This window comes from Lepus europaeus, chromosome 14 (genome assembly GCF_033115175.1).
Source record: "Lepus europaeus isolate LE1 chromosome 14, mLepTim1.pri, whole genome shotgun sequence".
NCBI lineage: Eukaryota > Metazoa > Chordata > Mammalia > Lagomorpha > Leporidae > Lepus > Lepus europaeus.
In genome coordinates this window covers 86,380,053-86,405,353 of record NC_084840.1, presented here as the reverse complement: position 1 = coordinate 86,405,353, position 25,301 = coordinate 86,380,053, and positions in this window count along the sequence as shown.

Below are 25,301 nucleotides of genomic sequence, written 5' to 3'. Positions count from 1 at the left end.
ACACTCCTAGGAAATGATGCGAACAATCAAGACTCGATTTTCCATTTCAGAGACTCATCATTTTAGCTTTGCTTTGATAATTATTAAAATGTAGTATGCTTGCCTATTTTGCAAAGTCCCAAATCTAGTCTTTATTCTACCCACATGAATTTACTTTGTACAATTTTCTGACAAGAGTTCATTTCGCTCGCCTTTGTTGTTTTCTCTTCTTCCAAACACAACATCTCACTGTGTTCCCATGTTTAACCAGTTGTTTCCCCCTTAAGTACTCGTCTAAATCCTTCTCATCATTCAGCTTCCACTCTGGGCAAATCTAATCTTCTCGAAATCTTAAATGACTCCAGGCCAGCACCGCGGCTCAGTAGGCTACTCCTCTGCATTGCAGGCGCCGGCACACTGGGTTCTAGTCCCGGTTGGGGCACCGGATTCTGTCCCGGTTGCCCCTCTTCCAGGCCGCTCTCTGCTGTGGGCAGGGAGTGCAGTGGAGGATGGCCCAAGTGCTTGGGCCCTGCACCCGCATGGGAGACCAGGAGAAGCACCTAGCTCCTGGCTTCAGATCAGCGAGATGCGCCGGCCACAGCGGCCATTGGAGGGTGAACCAACATCAAAAGGAAGACCTTTCTCTCTGTCTCCCTCTCTCTCACTGTCCACTCTGCCTGTCAAAAAAAAAAAAAAAAAAATGACTCCAGTACAAATGATCTCTTTTATCTCTTATACTGTTCATATTTATTCTGTGCACAGCATATCACTGTATATAGGAAATCACTGCATAAAGGCAGAGCAAAGATTTTAAAGAAAAATATAAGACCAGCTCCTTCCCTCCTCCAGTTTCAACTATGATTTTATGAACTGAAGTCCTATGTTGAAGCTGAAAAAAATTATATTTTTTCTGTTTCTTGAGCTTTTATAACATTATAAATCCTTAATAAATATTTGATTAGAATTGAAAAAAATGAATGAATGGATAAATGATGAATATAAGACTTGTGCCTAGGTACTCAGATTAATTAATTAAATTCAAATTAAATTAATTAATTAAATTCAAACTTCTCAAAGAAGTTGCCATGTGAACAAGAAGATAAACTCTTTGCAATTTTCTTTAGCACAAAACAGAATGGCCACAACATCATAAATAATCTGGGAGCTTACAGAAGAGAAAGACTAATTATGACTGCCAGAGAAAGGACTCCATAAAGAACTTAGGATTTAAGTCCATTTTTAAAAACCACTTAAGATTTCAAAGGTGGAGAGAGACTTACAGAAATTCCAGTGATACAAGTATGAGACAGGAGTGAAGACAAGAAGGATGGATTCTTTTTTTTTTTTTTTTGACAGGCACAGAGTGGACAGTGAGAGAGAGAGACAGAGAGAGGTCTTCCTTTGCCGTTGGTTCACCCTCCAATGGCCGCCAGGGCCGGCGCGCTGTGGCTGGCGCACCGTGCTGATCCTAAGGCAGGAGCCAGGTGCTTCTCCTGGCCTCCCATGGGGTGCAGGGCCCAAGCACATGGGCCATCCTCCACTGCACTCCCTGGCCACAACAGAGAGCTGGCCTGGAAGAGGAGCAACCGGGACAGAATCCGGCGCCCCGACCGGGACTAGAACCCGGTGTGCCGGCACCGCAAGGCGAAGGATTAGCCTGTTGAGCCACGGCACCGGCGAGGATGGATTCTTAAAGCCCATGTCTAAATCTTATTTACTTACGTCCTCATCCTCGTCCCAGTTCCCGCCATGCAGTAGTTGCTGCATAGAGATTTGTCTCCACATAGATGGGTATGAGCCAGTCTCTGTGATTTTATAAAAAGGCCTCAGGCTGGAGCCATTTATAAATAGTAGAAATTTATTGATCACCTTTCTGGAGTTTGGGATGTTCAAGGTCAAGGTGCCAGAGGTTTCAGTGTCCTGTGATGGCTAGTCTCTCGGCTTCCAGGATGATATTTTCTTGCCATGTCCTAGAGGGGATGGATGCTATGTCTTCACATGGCAGAAGGCCAAGGACCAAGAAAGGGGAAATGACCAGATATTTCCCAGCTAAATTCTGCAGGAACACACACCTTCAAGGCAAAGCATGTATATTTTGAAGTATGTGGGACAGCTGGGAAATTGTTTGAAAAAGCAGTCTGAATGCAGACCTAGTGCTTGCCTCAGGAATAAAAAGCATGCTACAGTGGATGGACAATACTGACTTGTAGGTTCCAGTTCTTGTTCTGCTATTAATTAGTATGTGACCCTGGGGGCCGGCGCCGTGGCTCACTAGGTTAATCCTCTGCCTGCTGTGCTGGCATCCCATATGGGCGACAGTTCTAGTTCCAGTTGCTCCTCTTCCAGTCCAGCTCTCTGCTGTGGCCCAGGAGGGAAGAGGAGGATGGCCCAATTGCTTGGGCCCCTGCGCCTGCATGGGAGGCCAGGAGGAAGCAACTGGCTCCTGGATTCAGATGGGCACAGCACCGGCCTTAGTGGCCATTTGAAGAGTAAACCAGCGGAAGGAAGACCTTTCTCTCTGTCTCTCTCACTGTCTAATAAATAAATAAAAATTAGTATGTGACCTTAAAGAAATTTAATGTCTCCAACCTTAAAGTTTCTTACCTGTGGGGGAAAAAAAGTGGCTAGATGGAACTATGATGCTGACCATGATTTTCTGCGTGCTTTCTCTTCAAGGTTCAAATGCACTATATATATATATATATATATATATATATATATATATATATATATATCTTGTCAGGAGGAGAAAGGAAGGAATGGATGATTGTTCTCTTTTGCTGTATCCATTGTCATCCAGTAGATATATTAGGAAAAACTCCTCCATTAAGCATCATAGACATAATGCTTAGAGCTATAGTATTTTAGGAGCCCATGGAAATGTTTTAACACTAATTTCTTTTAAAATAAGAAAATAATCATGAACATTGAAAGACTACTTAGGATTTCAAAGGTGGAGAAAGTCCTGAAGAACATTTCAGACCATTCTGAATGGACAGAATTATAGGAGAGGGTCAAAAAACATGGAGAACTTGAGTTAGTAATTAACTTAGATTGAGTTATGTTCATATTCACATCAACATACAGTATACTGCTTCCTACTTACACGAAAGAAGCCCTCCTAAGGAAAATGGGCCTAGGGCATGGAAGCTGCCCTGATTTCTTGATCGCCTCTTATGAACCGTGAGCTGGTGATATGGAGCTGAAAAACACACAAGCAAGTTACTTACTCTCTTAGAGCTTCTAACCACATGAAGCTGTGTTAGGCAATTTACTGGGTAGAGAGGAAAATATCAGATCTCTGCGTAACCTATGTAGTAAATAGGGTATAACATCATGTCTGTAATACCAAAGTACATGTCATCTATTGCAGAGATATAGCACTTTACCCAAAAAGCAAAATTAGGTTGACATCTGGGTAATGCTGCTGAACCATCAGTTCTGCTGGGAGGGTGTATGTTCTCCGCTGAACTAAACTCACTAAATCTGTGCATGTACAAGTGTATGGGGCTGCATTTTATCCTTGGGCAGGTTTGGGGGTAAAATATATGTTGTAAAATAAATGCTTGAAACCCACATGTTCAGAGGCTCTGGAGAGATAGCAGGAATCCAATGGCACAAACCAGACAATTTAGTCTGAATATTTGAACTTCATTTCCATTGTGTTCCTCAGGGGGGCTATATGAAATCAAGAGATATTCATTTTAAAGTGATTCCTCTTAAGAGGATACAATAAGAAAGTGCTGCTTTTGCATAAAAGTGTCAGTGCTTCTAACTTACAAAAAACACTGCTAAAAGCAGAGGGTCCTATTTTTATTCTCCACAGCCTGGCCATCATGGTGCTGGTCTCTGTTGCCAAAAAGAAGAGAAACACCCAAGTCTGGTCAATGCGCACCTCCACTCAGAGCATCCCTGCCGTTATCCAGGAGAAATCTTCTCACTGCTGCCTGGTGAGTCTTCCCAGAAGATGAGACTCAGGAAGACGTGTATGCTGGTAAAACAGACAAAACATAAAATTTGTCTTTTTATTTTTTACCATTTTAAATGTACTTTTCAGTGGCATTAAGCACAATCTCACTATTGTATGACTGTCACCACAATCTATTTCAGAGCTTTTGCATCTCCGTAAACTGAAACTGTACCCATGCAATGTTCATTCCCCATTCTGTATTTCCCCTGCTCCTGGTAACCATATTCTACTTTGTCTCCCTAAGATTGTGACTGTTCTAACTAGCTCATATAAATGTAATCATATATCATTTGTCTTTTTGCTGCTAGCTTATTTGACTCAGCATAATGCCCTCAAAGTTCACCCGTGCATGGATCAAAATTTCCTGTCCTATTTAGGCTGATTCGCATTCCAATAGCTATATGCCTCATATTTTGCTTATTTGCTCATGGATACTTTGGATGTTGCCATCTTTTGACTACTGTAAGTAATGCTGCTATCAGCATGAGTGTGCAAATTTCCAAGTCCCTGCTGTCAATTATTGGATATATCCAGAAGTGAAATTAAAGGATCATGTGGTAATTCTAGGTTAAATTCTTGAGGAACTACCTTAATGTAGTCCTCAGGGGCTATACCACTTTATAGTCCCACCAACAGGGCAGATGGGTTTCAGTGTATACACATCTTCACTAAGGATTTCCTGCCTTTTGTTTCAATGGTAACCATTCTGATGTGTGTGAGAAATTGTATTTCAACTGTGTTTTTGATTTATACTTTCCTAATGAAATTGAACATCATTCCAGATGTCAGAGGCCCTTTAAATATGTACACTATGTTGGAATATTCTTGTTGCTCTAGGCAGCAAAGTGTTGTCATAAATGCCATATTCACACCAGGAAGCTGAAAGGAACTTGAGGGATCATCTCAAATACTTGTTTTCAACTTTTTGTGTGTTGTGTAGAATCCTATTTATAACTGAAATTGCCCACAGTGCCATGGAGTGCAGCATAGGGATGGGTGGACTTCTCCGCTTGGGGCCTGGGTGGAGACTGGCTGTTCCCCACCTGTGGGCTCCTTTTGCCCCCAAGATGAGTTCCAGCTGTCCTTCAGGGAATGCTGCTTGGAAACCATAGCACAAGTTTAAGGCCTAAACTCACAGATCGGCATAAACATAACCAGTCTGGAATGACATAGCTTATTATTGACAGAGGGAAGATAACAGCATGGATGTTCAGAGACCTCTTTACAACTCATTCACCACCCTGCCTCCAAGGATGGAATCAGGCACAGAGTGCTGGAGCAGGAAGGATGATTGATGCATTGAAAATACAGAGGTCCCACTCAATTAGGAATGCTGTGACAGTCTTAGATATAATTTGTATGACTGTGATGGATGTTTACTTGGAAATCACCAAGGACAAGGTATGCTGAAGAACATAGATATTAATTAAACATAGAGGGAATGTCATAGATACTCATGGTAAGAAAAATAAAACTATACATGGATCACAAACACTTGAGAGCAAGGCACAGAGAGAACGGTCCTCTTATATTTTGGAACTTGGCTCAGGAGAAGCCTAGAACAGTTAAGAGTGGGGGTGCTTGCAGGTGAACTGCGTGGGAAATAGCAAAAGACAGTTGTTCTTTGACATCAATAGGACACTGGTCTAGGAACTGAAAGGATGCCCACATCCCTTATATAAAATGCTATAGTAGTTGCATATAACCTACACACATCCTCTCTTATTCTTTATACCATCTCTAGATTACTTATAATACCTAATACAATGCAATTTATATGCAAGTAATTATTATACTGTATTGTGTAGGGAATAGTAGCAAAAATAAGTCACTACAGTTTCAATAAGATCTAACTTTAAAAATAAATATTTTCCATCGACAGACAGAAACACATGGAGTTCTGCCATTCACTGGTTCACTCTCCATGTGATTGCAACAACCAGGACTGGGCCAAGCCAAATGCAGAAGCTGAGCTGGAGCCAGCATTATGGCATATCTGGTAAAGCCACTGGCTGCAATGCTGGCATCCCATATGGGCACTGGCTCATGTCTTGGCTGCTCCACTTCTAAACCAGTTCCCTGCTAATGGCCTGGGAAAAACAGCAGAAGGTGGCCCAAGTGGTTGGGCCGCTGCCTCATATGTGGGAGACTCAGATGAAGCTCTTAGCTCCCAGCTTCAGAGTGGTCCAGTGCTGGCCATTGAGACCATGTGGGGGTGTGAACCAGTGGGTGGAAGATTCTCTCTCTCTCTCTCTCTCTCTCTCTCTCTCAATCTCTCACTCTTTCTCTCTCTGTTCCCTAGTCTAGTTCCCTCTCCCTATAACTCTTTCATATAAATAAATAAATAAATTTTAAAAATACAGAAGCCAACAGTTTAGCCCAGGTCTCCCACATGGGTTGCAGGGATTCAACTCCATGATCCATCACCTCCAGCCTCCCAGGGTTTGCATTAGCAGTATGCTGTAATCAGAATTGTAACTGGGACTTGAACCCAGGCACTCACTGTGACTGGGATGCAGACTTTTCAAACATCTTCTTAACCACTGGGCTAAATTTCCACTCCCTGAGCTGACTTTTGACAGAAGAGCAAAGCTTGTTCAATGACAGCATGATCCAAATGAGAACCAAGAGAGAATGAAGATCAGTTCAGGGATTTGTGTGTGTGTATATAGAAGAAAACAGTGGGAGTGGGAATACAGAGATGTTGTCCTATTTGTGCAAAATAAAAGTTTAACTCAATAGTACTTCTAATTCTTCTAGAGAGTTCTCTAGTAACACTTGCCAAGAGTACAAAAGGTAGAGAGTGATGTAATGAGCACTTGAAATATAAAAGGAATTTTAGAGTCATTGAATGGTGCTATGGTTTCAATACAGTTTGTCCCCTCCAAAGTCACGTTGGAGCTTAATCGCTACTGTGAGGTACTAAGAAGGTAGAAAGTTAATTTTCTGTTGTGTTTAGAGGAGTAGCTTTTGGGAAGTAATTAGGATTTAATAAATTCACCAGGGAGGAGCCCCCATTTATGAATCCTGGTGGCTTTCTGAGAAGAGAGACAGAGACCAGAATTTAGCCCAGAATCTAAGATGCTGCTTGGGACACCTGCATCTTGTTTTAAAGTACCTGGATTGGAGTACTAGCTCAACTCCTGATTCCCTCATGTTGCTAATGTGCAGTCTGGGAAGTTGTGAGTGATGGCTCAAGTGATTTGGTTTCTGCCACTCATGTGAGAAATCTGAATTGAATTCCTGACTCCTGCCTTCAGCCTGACACAGCCCCAGCTGCTGTTGGCTTTTGGGGTGTGGACCAGTGAGTGGGAGATTTCTCTGTGTCTGTCCACCTGTCTGCCTGTCCGTCTCTCTCACTTTCAAGTAGAGAAAATGAATAATTTTTTTAGAGAGAGACCAGTGGATACACACACACACGCACACACACACACCAGCTACTGCCTGTCTTTTGCCATGTGATGTCCTCAGGACTCTGGCACCAAGAAGGTCATCACCAGAGTTAGTCCCTTGGCCTTGGACCAGAACTGTGAGCCAAAACAAACCTCTTTTCTTTACAAGTTACCCAATCTAATACTGTGTTATTAGCAACAGAAAACAGACTAAGACAAATGGTCTTTTATTTGCTGTTTCCAAAGAAGGACTATCTTCACTAGAAAAACATTAATATAGACACGGGAAAGTACAGAATATTCTTACACATGCTTTAAGAGCAAGGATCAGTGCATTTTTTAAAGACTATAACAGCGAGAGTGTACACCACAAAGATTCTTTATGAGAAACTCAAGTGCTCAAGTTGTAGCCAAGTATTTCACCTACTAGACTAGGGAACAGATTGTATTTATACATGGCTGATCCCAGCTACTTAGCTGATGGAACATCTAGATTATGAAAACCCAAATGTTAGAACAACCTCATATACAAGCAGCAGTATAGTTTCTCAACAACTTTTGCCTTGCTAATCGAGGATGTGAGCTTTTCTCCTCTCATCACCTTCCTTCCTCCCTTTAGTCCATCCTTTCTCCCTCCTTCCTTCCTTTCTTCTAGTCCAATTCAGAATGAAGATCTTCAATAGGGTCTAATTCTGAAGAATTAAAATTCTTCAGGAAGGTGCTGGTTGGCTTTTTGTACAGTATCTGGCGAGGCTCTTCCAACTTGGATCCAGAATGCTAATTAAAGATCAGAGATGCAGGAATAAACTTTAGGTGATCATGAGATGAGAAAACAGGGGTTCCTGCTTGTCACCATGAGGTTACTTCTGAATGGAATAAGGGCTGACTCAGTGGGGAAAAAGTGGAGAAAACCTCACACCGTGGTTTGAATGCCACATGTTTTCCTGATGGTTTAATAGTAAATTTTTCTTCCTGGTAAAAGGCTGTGCTTGGGCATCACTAAAGAGTGGCTATGTTTATGTTAAATATGTTACATGGAACAATAATGTGATATGTTGTATTCCTGGCAAGGAAACCAAGGAGAAGGGGGTAACCAGTGGCTGCATGCTCCAATATCCAGTCTTGACCACCATAGATAAACGTAATGTTTGAATTGGAAGAAAGTTCAAAATCCTTTAACCCTATCTAGTGCCCTAAAAGGTGAAAAAAAAAAGTCACTCTTTCAACAGATAAAAAAAGTATTCAGTTACTTTCTTAGGATCAGAAACCCTATTAGAACCCTAGGATTTTTGAGTATAAATTGATCTCTTTCCAATCCAACCATTCAATGATGCATTGGTGGTGGTGGTGAGGGCTGTCCCACCAGCCTCCTTTTCTCTTGTAATCCGGGTAACCCAGGTTGTTCATCCTCAATGTGAGCCAGGTTTGAAGCAGATACTGTGCCTTCTGCTCTGGAAAACCTGAAAAAATGAATTAAGTACTGCCAGAGCCCAGCCATCATTTTAAAGAGATTCACAATTCAGATTTCTGAGGCTCTCTGGGTGACCATGAATGTGTCTCATGGCAGATTATATTGAGTAGTAATTTTCTTCTTGCTTGTATGATGATTCCTCCTAGGTTCACTTTACAATCTGTTGAATATTAAATTGCTATTACAATATGGCTTCTTCCACTTCATTTTATTTTACTACTAAGATTATGGGCTCAATGTTGTAGTTACAGTTTATTTCACTTACAGTCAAAGTCTATTTTGGTCATTTGTTGGCTTCTGCTAGTCTAGTTTTAAATCCACTCCTTTATCTGAAGTAAAATAAATAAGCCAACAAATAAATAAGTACTATGCATGATTTCATATTTCAAAAATAGCTAGTTGTGTGTTATTTTCATAGTGAACCTGATAGACCTGTTAATGACAAAATAGGTATATTAACACAACTTGCCTTTTTCCTTTTTCTGTATTTCCTGTTGTTGTATCATTGCCATTGTAGTCACTATGTTACTAGCTTTGTAAACGTGGTGCTTTGAATCTATCCTACATTCATATGCTGGACAGATGATTTTCTGGACAATCCAATAATATGTCTAAGTACCTTGCCTTGGCCTCCAGTCCCAACTTGGCTTCTCTTTGTCCCAAGAAACCCTACTCCCTAAGCATGCTTTCAATGACAACCGGCCCAATCACCTTCTCCATAAGGATCCACATGCCAGACCCCTAGCTTTCTTTCCAATCACCCTTCTTGGACACAAGGGGTCTGTATCCTTGGGGTTATTGCCAAGTAATCAGCTTTAAGAGGGAGCTGCTCAAAGCAAAGCTTTCTTTGTGACAAGTAAAGGAGATGGTGGGAGAATAGAATTCCCACAAGAAACTGCCTCCCTAAGATGGTAGTTTGTCAAGAGTTTTATTGTAAGGGTTAGGGGAGTGTCCAGGATGTAGAAAAGGTGGAGCATGAGAGCCCTTCTTACTCAAGCAACATAAATCTTCATACGTTGTATCTTTAAATCTCTGACTCAGTCTGGTTTCTCAGAGCTTTCACTGGTTGACTGATGGTCTGTCCAACCTCCCAATACAGTGTTGCAAGATAAGCTTTCCCAAAACATCATCTGCAAAACACACTCTGAAGAGTAAACTATTCCAGATTTGCTGTCCCTGTTCTATGCCCCGCCTCTGGCTTACATCCCATACTCTTGATTTTGTCTATGACTGTAGATAATCCCTATGACCCCAAGCCTTCTGAAATTATTCAAACTAGCCAAACCTAAGCCTGCTTACCTTGCCTTGTCTGTCCTTGCTGCAGAAACCATAATAAAGATTCTGGTTATAGTTTCCTTGTCTCCCTCTACTTCCTGACTGATTCCAGGGCTTCCCCATGGGGCTTGTGTGGGTTGCCCCTCCCTTCCTGTTACTTCGTATGACCAACAGGTTGTCTTTTCAATGGCAGTTGTCCCCTGATTGATTGGTCTTAGCATAACTCAAAGGTTTTACAAATATGCCAGTTTTTATAAAAGCTATGCATTTTATTTCTTTTCAACAAACCTTCTGAATGCACTTTTTTGAAAAATATATTATTGATTCATTTTGTTAGTTTCACCTACTTCACTCAGAAGAGATCTAATTATTTGATTTTGTAGAAATTTCTTAGTTAACATAGACATAAAATATAATTTATTTTATTATATGCATTTTATACCAATCATACTATTGCAATTGCAATTTTTCCTTTTACTTAGATGAAGGAACTTCAGAAAGTTTGTGAAGACATGAAGTTAAAAGATAAGTTTATTTTGGTGCAAATTTTTTTGAAATACATACATATCAGAAATTTTCAAGAAGTTTATAAAAAGTGTGTTTTAGGAGGGCTGGTGTAGCAGGTTAAGTCACTGCCTGAGACACCAGCATCCTATATCGGAGTCCTGGTTCAAGTCCCGGCTGCTCCACTTCTGATCCATCTCTCTGTTAACACACCTGGGAAAGAGCAGATGATGACCCAAGCAGTTGGGCCTCTGCCACTCATTTGAGAGACCTGGATGAAGTGTTGGGTCCTGACATCGGCCTGGCCTAGGCATGGCTGTTGTAGCCATTTTAAGCATAGCCAGCAAATAGAATTTCTCTTTTTCTCTGTCTCCCTCCCACCTGACCCTGACAATCTGCTTCTCAAGTAAATAAAGTAAATCTTTTAAAAAATGTGTATTATGGATAAAACTATGCATGGATTTCAATGTTTTGCAACTGTAAATAGTAAATTTTTCATTGATTTGAATTATTTGAAAGGCAGACACACACATGCACAGACACATCATATGCACTAATTCATTTCCCAAATGCCTGGGGCCAGGAAATCAATCCAGGTCTCCTATGTGGTTGGCAGGGACTCAGCCACTTGAGCCATCACCCACTACTTCCCAGGATGCAGGCATCCCAAACAGCATCTTAACCACTACACCAAATGCCTGCCCTAACATATATTTTAATTCCATTTGCCATGGATTTTTGAAGTATCCTAGTGTATCTGGTCACTAACTAGGTCCACCCTTTCTTTCCAGCCAATCTATAAAACAGTTTTCAGTTTGGATTTTCTATTTTCTTGTTGATTAAAATGATTATTTAAGAACAGTTCTGTCTAAATTAAATCTCTTTTGTAGTAGGTCAAATGCTATCTTCTTCATCTAATGATGATCTCCTTTTTTCCTAAATGCTTTGATACCATGTCTTTATATTATTTTGAACACCTCTCAGTCATAGCAATAAATCAGTCAATCAATCAAGAAATTCTATGTTTTTCTCTGTCTTAGGTTCTAGGTGAGGCATAGGAGAAATGTTAGCAGTGGTTGAAGTATCATGCTTTTTTTTTTTGTAAGATTTTATTTATTTATTTGACAGGCAGAGTTGCAGACAGAGAGAAAGACAGAGACAAAGGGCTTCCATCTTCTGGTTCACTCCCCAGATGGACACAATGGCTGGAGTTGGGCCAATCTGAAGCCAGGAGACAGGAGCTTCCATGGGTTGTCCCACATGAGTGCAGGGACCCAAGGACTTGGGCCATCCTCCACTGCTTTCCCAGGCCATGGCAGAGAGCTGGATGGGAAGAGGAGCATCCTCTGCTGCCCATATGGGATGTCAGCACTGCAGGCAGAGGCTCAACCTGCTATGCCACAGCACCGGCCCATCTCATGGCTTTTCTATCTAGGTACTGACAATAAATGAAACACATTTGCCATTAAATAAATGGTACCAAAGCTGAATAAAGTGCTGACTTTAAGTGCTGCCATGATTTCAAAAGTGAAGGAAGTCAGCAAAGGCATCATTTAGGGCAATTACAGGGATCTTAAGAAACAGAATCTAGGTGATATAAAATTGCTGGAAATACATGGACTATGGAATGTTGTTCTCACAAGGAAATCACCTGCTCAACTAAAAGGAGAAAAGTGCAGAGAAGGAAAGAGAGGAGACAAAAGGCAATGAAGATGGGTTTGCTGATGGCTTGGTTTCCCAGAGCTTTGGTTATTCATCGGTATCCTTTAAACTGCAGACAGTCAAGACTATGGGAGGGTATGCATTCCTTGAGGAAAATGAACACATTTTTAGATGGGCTTTATCATTTTTTAAATATTTATTTATTTATTTATTTGAAAGTCAGAGTTAAACAGAGAGGAGAGGCAGAGAGAAAGAGAGAGGTCTTCCATCTGCTGGTTCACTCCCCAATTGCCCTCAATGGCTGGAGCTGCACTGATCCGAAGCCAGGAGCCAGGAGCCAGGAGCTTCCTCTGGGTCTCCCACGTGGGTGCAGGGGCCCAAGGACTTGGACCATCTTCCACTGCTTTCCCAGGCCATGGCAGAGAGCTGGATCAGAAGTGGAGCAGCCGGGACTCGAACCGGCGCCCATATGGAATGCTGATGCTTCAGGCCAGGACTTTAACCTGCTGCGCAACAGCGCCGGCCCCAGATGGGCTTTATCTTAATAATAGCATCAACCTTAGTGAAGGTGATGTTTGACAAGGGCCTGACCTGGAAAGCTGCAGTGAGGACAGGCACTTTTCACAAGAACACTTCCAAGTTCAAGCCTTCGTTACAGTCCTAGGCTTCAACATTTGCTTCTGCTGTGGATTTGTCTGAGTTCCCGTTATTTTACTATCTTTTGTGTCTTACCCATTGCCTCATTCTGAAGGCACTTACACACTAGGTCTTTTCTTGACTCAGAGGCAAGCATGTGGGGTTCAATGTGGACACTCTTTCTAAGTTTCTGATCCTTCTTCTCCCTTGTAAGTTAATGAACATGAATCATTACAAAGGTGACTAGCTAAATTAGCTTCTTTTACTCTTCCAAAATACTTTTCAAAAGGCTTCATACTGAAAAATTATTAGAAATTTTAAAGGGTAAGCATGGAGTTGGCTAGTCACACAGAAGTGTGTGGTTTTTTTAAGTATGGATTTGTTTTAAGAGGAGTAAACTGAATTTGATATTGCAAACCTCTGTACTGCACTGCAATATTTGAAACATATTCACAATACAGAGCAATGGATATGAGGCTTATATGATGAATGTCTTCTTACAGCAGATTGATATGTCTTTGCTGAGCAAAACTCAAGTCCGAGTGAGAGACGGCTAACTCCAAAGGCATCTCTTTCTCTCCAAATGCAGGTTTTATTTCAAATAAGTCTTTTCAAAATGCATACATATGGAATATTTTGAATCAGAACAAAATAAATCAGGCATTTAACTCTTAGTAACAATAATGACAGCAAGGTACCCAATGTTTCAGTAGACAGATTTACCCCACAAGGAACAAAATATTTTATCCCCCAAATACTATGCACAAGTGACAGCTTCCCTCCTGCTATTTATGTTAAAATCACATTTTCTTGGAGAGGAAGAGTGGTATTTACCAAAATCTGAAAAAGTATATGATATTTGTTTTTGGGGGACTGGCTTATTTCACTAAGCATAGTGGTCTCCAGTTGCATCCAATTTGTCGTGAAGGACAAGATTTCACTCATTTTTGTGGCTGAGTAGCATTCCATAGTGTATATATAACCACATTTTCTTTATCCAGCCAACAGTTGATGGACATGTGGGTTGATTCCATATCTTAGCTATCCTGAGTTAAGCTGCAGTACAAGAGTACCTCCTCAGAATCCCATGAGACTTTAGAAGATACAGTCTATTTTACCTGATCACATTCAACGTTTGCCCATTCTGTGGGCAAGACCTTGAAGCCTTGGCCTACCATACATCAATCTAAATAGATGTCATTGAATTTTGAAAACACGACCAATCTGTGTTTATTAATGACTTTAAACTAAAAATGAAAGAATTAACAGAGAACAAAACCCAGTGCTTTGCGATGAACACTCTCCTATGAGAAGCAGCTATAAAAAAGAATAACACAGTAGATAGAAGGGATTGAACCCCAAACTAAAAAAATCCCTCCTTACACTCAATATTGGCAATCTTGCTTTCCAACTGTCAGGCTAATGGGAGCTCCGCAGCTCTGAAACCAGGTTGCTGTTGCTAACTTGGTGATAACCCCTCCACCTGGCCAAGGGCTTTTATTTATCATCTTCCTGATACAATTACCAAGCATCCAGATGCACAAGGTCACCCACCAGTGGACCCTGGGCATGTCTGGAGGACTGTGAGAGACCTCCCTTTCCCCTGGGTTCCCAGCCCATAGCACATGGGCTACAGCTTGAGTTTAACCCCCTACTTCTTCCAGGCTCTGACAGCCAGCTGTCTTAAGGTAAACATTTATAAAGGACAAGATCTGAAAAGATCTGTTTTGATCTATTCTGGGAAAATTGCTTGGCTAAATGGAAGAAGACTGTACTACTTGCTGCTACTTGAATCGTGATGCTGGAAGCAGCGGCGTGAGTACCACCTGGACTGCAGCTGCCTCTCAGGCCCCGTCCAGGATCTGCATTTTCACAAGGCCTCGGGTCACTGGTACACTCATTGGAGCTCTAGAAACATTGCTCAAGTTCAGCAGTTCTCAAACCTTGTAAGCTCAGGACCCAGCCCAGCTACACTCTTAAAACTTATGTGGCCTTCTAAGAGCAATGCTCATGTGACCGATGTTTATCTGTATTTATCACATTAGAAATCCAAACTGTGACGGTTTAAAAATATTTATTACTTTCTTGAAATGAATAATGAACTCTCTACATGTTAATATCAATAAATATTTTCATGAAAAATAACTATTTTCTTTAAAAATTAGGGGAAAAAACAGAACATTTTGCTTCCAACTTTCATAACCACAGCATATGGAAATGACTTCATCATGCTTTCAGGGGAACCAAAATTCAGGTTATTAGTTATTTATAAACATGTAAACATGTGATGTCAGCAGCAATGGTGTCAGCCCTTCTTTTGTGGCATTTTAACAACAATTTACCTTTCATCTGCACATATTGTCAATATCATAACATCTCCTGAGAAGTGGGACAGCTGTTTGAGTCATAAAAGATAAATATATCCTGAAATGACTATTGTTTCAAGTCCCTGAATCATTTCAAAGGACATTTGCAGTGCAAATAGATGATGTAACTCTATGCACTTCCAATAATACAACTGCAAGGTAAGTCATGTAATGCCCAGAATGATGTTAAGTCTGCAAATAGACTGCCACTGGCAAGCAATGTTGCAAATGGGATCCACCTAGTTGATGTTCTATAACTAGGACATTGACCTGTGTTTTGAGCTAAATAGCATTCTTTTTATAGGGGAGCATACCTTCTTTTATTAATGCTTTTCTTATTGCAAACTTCCTGCAACTAAAGTACACTAGCAAAAATTCTTCTGGTAACTAGCAGCCTACATTATACAAAACCGATAAAAAGTAGATTAAAAATTAAACATTTATGACCCAAGGAACTGCTGAATAGACTTTGCTGAGGATAACATCTGTCACCCTAAAACCCAGACTCTTGCAATCTGCGTTTGTCTGTTGTGCTTACTTAATTACTGTGCAGGGTAACTTGTTGGGTTCGTATAGGACAACGACTGGGTTATAGAAAATAGTATTCCCTCCAGGATATTCTTGTGCAAATTCTAGAGGGGAAGATGCTCTTCCCAATACTCGAGTGTAATTTCCATTATTGTTAAATGGTGTCATGTATACCATAATGGACCCAGAATAGAGAGAGAAAATAATAGCACCAATGCGTATATCACATTAGCATTATTTAACTTTTAATTTCTTAGTGTATGAATAAAAAAAGTGACTCTTAGGCAAGTGCATACTATGGTTTGTAAATTCTTTCATTAATTGGAGTATAGATTTATGACTTGGGTTCCTTTCTCCTCTATTTACAACACTGTCCACCCAGATAGCAAGTGTCTAGCAGTTACAAACTATGCATTGGTCATTTTTGTGTCCTGCACAATGTTTAGCATGGTATGGAAAAGATTCTCACTACATGCTTACTAAAATAAGCTGTGGCAAAATTACACATTTTTGCTTGATTCTATTAGATCTATTATTTTAGCTCTGAGTGAAATTCAACATATTCAAGGAGGAGCGGCAAGATGGCGGAATAGGAAGGGAGCACATTGATAGTTCAGCAAGACACACAGGTTAATAAAAGTGGAGATACTGCACGGTCAAGGAAGAGTAGGGGAAGAAACAGCAGCGGAAACTCTTCCGGAACTAGTGATTCACAGTGGACCTGCGTGGAGAGCGTGGGAGCCCAAGTTCGAGACACCAGCGGCAGACTCAACACACCAGCGCTGGAACGCGAGGTGAGCCAAACCTTCATAGCCCGAGACACCAGCAGGCAAGTGGAAAGAGGAGGCTAAGAGGGAACGAGGCTTGAAACTCCGTGGGGAAAAGTTCACCAGGCTAACTAGAAGAGAGAGAGGAAAAAAAAAAAAGAAAAAAAGTGACCGATACGGACACGAGTTTCTCTCCCTCCACTCACCCCTCAAAGGCGAGCAAGACAAAGAGCAGGCGCCATTTTGGACATACGTCATAAGCAGGGCGACGTCAGGTCTGCACCGGCCCTGAGCCTAGCAGAAAAACCTGACTCTGTAGGGAGGGGTGAAATAACAGGAGATTAGCATCTAACTTGGCAACCCAGTGGGAGACTGCAGGAGAATTGGAGCCCACACTAAGGGCAGCAGAGATTCCCTGTGTGGTCCTTGGGAAAGAGCTTCCGATCTCTGGCTCCTGTGGGTATATCATTCGTCTGCTAACTACCTCCAATTCCGTTCAGCTGTGCGGAATTACTTCCCTTTTGAATCAAAAAAAGAGAGAGAGATTTACCACACCTAACCTGGGAGTGTCATCTTTGACACACCCTCAACCCTGAGGAACCAAACCCAGCTCTCAGTTCACACTTATCTCAAGCCTCTAAGGCTCCACCGAAAGCAGACAGTCCACTTAATATAGAGCCATAGTGTAACAAGAAAAAACACCACAGTGAAGAAACCAAATATCTCCAACATGCCATACAACAAACGCAAAAACCGAGGTAACAAGAACAAGGAAGACACTATGACGCCCCCAAATGAAAAAGACACCCCAATTCAGGATTATGAAGATGATGAGATAGAAGAAATGCAAGAAGTGGATCTCAAAAAATTGATAAGAACATTAAGAAGTTCTCAAAAACAAATTCTTGAACTACAGAAATCCTTAGTGGACAAGATAGAAAATCTCTCTCGTGAAAATGAAATATTAAGGAGGAATCAAAATGAAATGAAACAACTAGTAGAACATGAAACTGTAATAGTGACAAAAAACCACAATGAAATGAAGAACTCAATAGATCAAATGACAAACACATTAGAGAGCCTTAAAAACAGAATGGGCAAAGCAGAAGAGAGAATATCAGACTTAGAAGACAGAGAACAGGAAAGGAAACAGGCAAACCAAAGAAAAGAAGAAGAAATTAGAAATCTAAAAAATATTGTCGGGAATCTACAGGATACTATTAAAAAACCTAATATTCGGGTTCTAGGAGTTCCTGAAGGCATGGAGAGTCAGAAAGGATTAGAAGGCATTTTCAGTGAGATACTAGCAGAAAATTTCCCAGGTTTGGAGAAGGACAGAGGCATCTTAGTACAGGAAGCTTATAGAACCCCTAATAAACATGACCAAAAGAGATCCTCACCACGACACATTGTAATCAAACTCACCACAGTGAAACATAAAGAAAAGATCCTAAAAGGTGCAAGAGAGAAACGTCAGATTACTCTCAGAGGATCTCCAATTAGACTCACAGCAGACTTCTCATCAGAAACCCTACAAGCTAGAAGGGAATGGCGAGACATAGCCCAGGTACTAAGAGAGAAAAACTGCCAGCCCAGAATATTATATCCTGCAAAGCTCTCATTTGTGAATGAAGGTGAAATTAAGACTTTTCATAGCAAACAGAAACTGAAAGAATTTGTTGCCACTCATCCTGCCCTGCAAAAGATGCTTAAAGATGTCTTACACACAGAAACACAGAAACATGGTCACCAATATGAAAGAAGGTAAAGGAAGGAAACCTCACAGCAAAAGATCACAGGAAGCTCAATTTCTCTTTGACATAGAATTAAACTCTGATGCTCTGTTAAAGCAATGTGTTAAAGTAATCTAAAAACAAAAAGCAATTCAAATCAATTGGCAATCTACAAAAAGAGTTAAAGATTTTAAAAGCTATTATTAAAATTGCTATATTGGTCTATTATGCTATGTTATATGTGTGTACATATTGTATGTCCACATAGGAAATTTATTAAGAGTTTTATTTTAAATGGCTTATAGATAAGATTGTCCATAAATTTAAGCTGCCAAAATTAATCAAAGATACATTTTAATTTGTGTGACCTGAATCTGTGTATCATATGTTTTAAACTTGTTGGTAGAAAGAAACGAAAAACATTTTATATGGTTGTGCTTAAGTTTACTGGTTAAACAAACTACACCATGTTAGATATTTAAGAGGTGTTTTCAAATACATGATTCTTAAAATTTATAGAAGGCATTGGACCTCCTGGTAAATGTTTTCTTAAGTTGTTATCTAATGGTTGAAACGGTTTGCTAAGTATTCATGTAATATTGCTATTGGCAGCAAGCGATCTAGGACTTGCTCCCTCATTTCTCTATTCTAAGCCCAACTTGTTCTTTCATTTCTCTATTCTCTTCAAGGTAGGAAACTAATTCTATTATGAAGGAATCTGTAGGACGCACAATTTAATCTTTAGACCTTATAAAAGAGATGGCTAACATTTTTCTGTAATAGCATAGCCAAAATAAGAACTTAAATAATAATCTCATAGCTAGATTCACTTCGCCATCAGCGAAGTATACAGTAAGTAGAAAAAACCTCCCTTTCAGACCAAAGGGAAAGAAAGTTTTAAAGTGAGAATATAATTTTCCTCATGGGCATTGTCTACCTTAGAAAAACTACTACAGAACGTGCCTGTGACTATAGACTTGTAGTTTAGGCCACCAAAGATTAGAGATGGGACTTGGGCACTCCCTTGACTTGCATCCTCTGGTCTGCTTTAACACAAACCAGGAGGAAAAGAGCTCGGCATCAGAAGCAATGGGTGGCAGGCCTAGTAATGGCTGATCTGTACAGTGATCTGCCCTCAAGGAGACCCAACAGGCCAGTCCACTGCAGTGGCTTTCAATGTGGTAAGCCTGGGCTTCAGCAGAAGTCAGCTTGTGAAGAGCCCTGGCAGCTCTGCCAAGAGTTGGATCCCTGGAAATGGACCTGCCCTGGAGTCGAAGGATGCCCAGGTCAGAGCCACAGATCTTATTGGCTCTAAGCTGAAAAGCCCTTCACTCAGCCCAACTTCCAAAGTGACCACTGCAGCTGAGGGGATGGTCAAGTGGGGTCAGCAACATTGCAGGCAGAACTGTACATTTCTTGTTAGAGATGCCCCCTGCCTTTACCTGGCCAGCTCTCCTCCCAGGCCAGCTAAGTAATGAAAGTCAACAGAGTGCCCTCCCCTAGGAGGTTCACACCTCCCTTAGGATATACCCCATGTGAAGAGATAGATAGGTCTGGGCCTCTTAACTTACAAGACCTAAAGCCCAACAGATTATTATCAAGCCCCTTCTATCAGGTTCTATTTGCCTCTCAATCAGAAAACTTAATTGTAGCTTAGACAGCACCTTTCTTAGCACATCTAATAATGACTCTGTCCTTTGTTCTAGACCCTGTCTAGTGCACTTGGGCCTCATTCCTTTGTAATCATAACCTCTACTCTACCACCAATGGCTCTACTTCCAACCTGTGTGTACTGATGGTCCTCTTCCCCACTTAATGCTGTATAATTGTTCAAACCTGGTAAATGCCACTCTTAGGATCATTGGTTACTATCCTCACTCTGTCTTTTATGACCTTGTCTAAATATGATCAGAGTCGGCAAACTTGGAAGGCTTCCATAGCCTTGGCAACTCATGACGACAGCCTAGGGTGGTTACTGGCACCATAAACTAGAATGTCAATTTGTTGGGTCAACAACAGGAGCCACTGTGCACTTGCTCCTCATGTGGGATCTCTGTCCTTAATGTACTGTACATTTTGATTTAATGCTATAACTAGTACTCAAACAGTATGTTCCACTTTGTGTTTCTATGTGGGTGCAAACTGTTGAAAGCTTTATACTAAATTGATCTTCTGTATATAAAGAGAATTGAAAATGAATCTTGATGTTAATGGAAGAGGAGAGGGAGTGGGAGAGGGGAGGGTTGTGGGTGGGAGGGAAGTTATGGGAGGGGGAAGCCATTGTAATCTATAAGCTGTACACTGGAAATTTATATTCATTAAATAAAAGAAAAAAAAGAAAAAAAAGAAATTCAATATATTCAAGGTTGAAATCACCATGTTCACTCAAATTCTTTTAAAAAGAGAGAGAGACTTATTTGTTTATTTATTTGAAAGGCAAAGTTAGAGAGAGCAATATCTTCCATCCCCTGTTCACTCCCTAAATGGCTATTACAGGTGTTGGGCCAGTCTGAAGGTAGGATCCAGGAGCTTCATCCAAATGTCCCACATAGGGGTAGGGGCCTAAGTAATTCTGCTGCTTTCTTGGGATCATTAGCAGGGAATTTGATTGGAAGTGGAGCAGCTGGGACTCGAACCAGAGTCACAGATGGCAGCTTAGTCCACTATACCACAACGCTGGCCCCTTAACTCAATTTCTTACCTAGATAAAATATAAGTTGTCCACATATGATTTTCTCAACGATAGTATTGACTGGGTCTTATCTCAGCAGGAACACAGAATTGTGATCATTTTGCCAAAGAATAACGAACAATGAGCCAGAAAAGCAGATGTTAGTCCAATTCCAGGCACCAAATACTTGTATTATTTCAAGTTCTCTAGATCCTAATTCATCATTAGTTACTTGACGTGAAACTACTGATCACAGAGGGTATCATGAAAATAAAGTTAGATAGTAAATGTGAACCAGTCTCCAACAGTTCAATGCAGATCCCCATGCTTTTATAACATTCTTGCTGTCATTGTTAAATCAACAACAGGAGTCACTATGCACTTACTCCTCATGTAGGATCTCTGTCCTTACTGTGTTTTACTATGCAAATTAATGGTAAAATTGGTATTCAAACTGTGCTTTATACTTTGTGTATCTGTGCGGGTGCAATTTGTTGAAATCTTTACTTAGTATATACTAAGTTGATATTATGTATATAAAGATAATTAAAAATGGATCTTAATGAAGAATGAGATGGGAGAGGGAGTAGGAGATGAGATGGTTTGCGGGTGGGAGGGAGGTTATGGGGGAAAAAACCGCTATAATCCATAAGTTGTACTTTCAAAATTTATATTTATTTTTTTAACTTTTATTTAATGAATATAAATTTCCAAAGTACAGCTTATGGATTACAATGGCTTTCTCCCCACCCCCATAACTTCCCTCCCACCTGCAACTCTCCTCTTTCCTGCTCTCTCTCCCCTTCCATTCACATCAAGATTCATTTTCAATTATCTTTATATACAGAAGATCAAAAATGACCTAAATGAAAGATCTCCGTGAGTGAGATCCCAGTGGAAAGAACAGGCCATCAAAGAAGGAGGTACCTTTCTCTGAAGGGAGGAGAGAACTTCCACTTTGACTATAACCTTGTCTAAATATGATCAGAATCAGTGAACTCAAAAGGCTTCCATAGCCTTGACAACTCATGACAAGAGCCTAGGGTGATTACTGATGCCATAAACAAGAGTGTCAATTTGTGAAGTCAACAACAGGAGTCACTGTGTACTTACTCCTCATGTAGGATCTCTGTCCTTAATGTGCTGTACATTGTGATTTAATGCTATAACTAGTACTCAAACAGTATTTTTCATTTTGCATTGAAATCTTTACTCAAAATTTATATTTATTAAATAAAAGTTTCCTTTAAAGATAATAATAATATTGTTGCTGTCTAAAGAATTATTTTCACATTGCTGATCTGAATCACAGGAAATGCATCAGACATTCAAATCTTATCCAGGGATTGGAAACGATAGATTATTCTCCCAAATTTCTTTCCAGAAACAAACAGAACTTTGCAAACATTAATACTAAACAATGATGCACACATTAGCACAATAATCAGGGAAACTGGAGTTAATTAATCTATAGTATAAAGATGATAAGAATCATGCTGAAATGGTATAGGGTAAGCTGTTGGAATCATGTGTAGAGATGTGTTTGACACTTTATTAAATGTCTTTACTTATATTCTCTCAATCATAAAAATACAAATTAACTTTTCAAAATGTTATTTATAGTTATTTTGGCTTATCCCATTCTCATTGATTGAAAAATGACAACCCAATAATGTCATACAGAACAGTCCTTGGTCAACCAGTTAACCTAGTTGATATGACCAGTTTATTTCCTCCTCATGTTACATAACTCTGGTAACACAATTAAAGGTGACTTTCAGAAAAGTTACAGTATTACTGCAGATATAGTAGAGAATCGACTGCGGCTGATTTGAATTTTGGCCTTATCAACTCATTCCTGCAATCTGGAGAGTCCAAGAAAGCCTGGCAAGGGTGTGCAAGCAGAAGCCATGGTCAGCTTGCTGGAAAAGGAAACGTATCTTTCTCTCAGGCAAGATGTCTTCCCATGTCTGTTATTACAGAGTTAAGCACGGTGGAGTGATTATCAGCATGAATACTCAGGCATCATTATCATTACATATTTATGGCAGCATTGGGTGCCATTGGTTAAATTATTTGGGAATTTTTCCTGTTGGAACCTCCATACATTCTCCTTGAGAACACTGTAGTCTCTGCACTGGCTGCAGCAACACTAAGATAGGAGCTGCTTAGAAACACAGATCCTGGGCCCGGCCCAGATCTCCTGAGTCATTTTTGCTCAACAAGTTCTCTAGGTGATTCTGATACAATATCGTGTTTGAATGCTTTATTCTAGGTGACAGACATGACTGCCTTCCCTTCCTCCACCACCTTAGGAAATATCTCAATGATGTGATTTTCTTTTTTTTTTTTTAATTTTTATTTGAATTTCGAAAAACACCCAAATCCCCAAGAATGGAGATTTTCTTTTTTTTCTGTGATCCATAACTCTCAAACACAAGAATGCATGACAAGATCGTATTTATTTTACAGGAGGAGTGACAGAGAGAGAGAGAGAGAGAGAGAGAGAGAGAGAGAGAGAGAGAGAGAAGACAGAGAGAAAGAGATCTTCCATTCACCAGGTCAGTCCTCAAATGCCTGCAACAGCTGGCAGGAGCCAGGAACTCCATCTGGGACTTCCACGTAATGACAGAAACACAGGTATTTGGGCCATCATCTCCCAGGCACATTAGTAGGAAGCTGAATCAGAAGCGCAGAGCAAAGAAGACTCAAACAAGGTACTCCAGTGTAGGAACTGGGCATTCCAAGCAGGGTTTAACTTGCTGGGCCACAACGCTGGCCCTGCATTCACATCTAACAAGTTCCTGGGATGCTGACCCAGGGGCTCCACTTGGAGAATCACATTGCCTTCTAGAAATGTCAGCTCCCAACTCAGATGCTCTTCATTCTGAACTGGGGAACACACCTTAATCAATAATCAGTGTGTACTAAGTAGTATATTGCACTTTCAGGCAAAAAGAGGCAGACATACACGACTGGGAAGGGGGAAGCAGGCAGCGCCCAAGAAAGGAACAAGAAGAGAATATGGACTGACAGTGATGGCAAGGAAGCAAACGAGCAAAGCTCTGAAGCTCGACAAAAGCACAAATTTTGGTTTAAAGTGACAGGGAGGTAGAAGCTCCTTAGGGAATACCTGCCCCAGAGCTGTCTGACCACCCTGCTCAGTGTCTGCCCTTTGAAGCAATGATTGGTTTATTAGCCATTAATCACAAATGAACTATGCTAATTATAGAATGCAGAAGTTGTGAGTACAATTATTGCTTAGGCTTCTACCCTACAAAAATAAAATGTCTGCACAAAGCCAGAATTCCAACCCCTTGGCATAATAAATAACATATTTTTATATGTACTCTACTTTGTTGTAAACCCTCACAATAAAAGTGATTAAATGGCTGTAGCCATTTAAATTTTGTTTTTGTTTTTTTTTTTTTTTATATACTGGTTTGCCTTTCAGCAGTTCTTAAATTGGCATAGATTTTTATTTACTGGAACGAAGGTTTGAGTAACCACATTTTCACTAGAAACTATTTCCTTAAATATTGATGTATAATGAAGACCCATACTTGCCATGTATTTTGTTGGCCCTTTGAAAATACTCATCCAAAAAGGTCTCATTACTGACTTTGTACATTTCAATAGCTCTCTATGACTTCGATTCCTTTATAGCACTTTTTATTAGAAATTATATTGATATGTAATTCCCATACTATATAATTTACCTGTTGAAAGGGTACAATTTAATGGTTTTTAGTATGTTCACAGTTAGAACAAGGGTATTTTCATCAACAAAAAAGGAAAGCCCATCAGTGTCCCAGCTCTGCCCAGTCTGCCTGCCAGTTCTAGCCACTGCTCACCCACTTCACATTTCTCTATTGTGGTCTTCTTATAGGAATGGAATCATATAAAATGTGCTATTTTGTGCCTGGATCCTCTTGCTTAAACTAATGTGGTTTTTCTTAAGTTTGCTTTCTTAATAGATTTACTTTTAGAATAATTTGAGATTTACAAAAAAGATGAGAAGATAATACTGAGTTTCCATATACTCCACAGTTATTAAAAGCTTACATTAGTATGGCACATTCTCACAAGGAATGGATACGTTTTTATTATGCTACATTACAATTTAGTTAACATATTTTGTTAACATGTCCTTAGTTTTTTACCTAGTTTCCTTTTTCTGTTCTGGGAGATCATCCAGGACACCATATTCCATGTACTTGCCTTCTTTCCTTAGACTTCTCTCAGCTGTGGCATTTTCTCAGACTTCTCATGTTTAAAACTTTTTAAAAATGGATTTGCAGTTGAAAAATAAAAATTAGGTAATAGTGTACAACGTGATAATTTGAA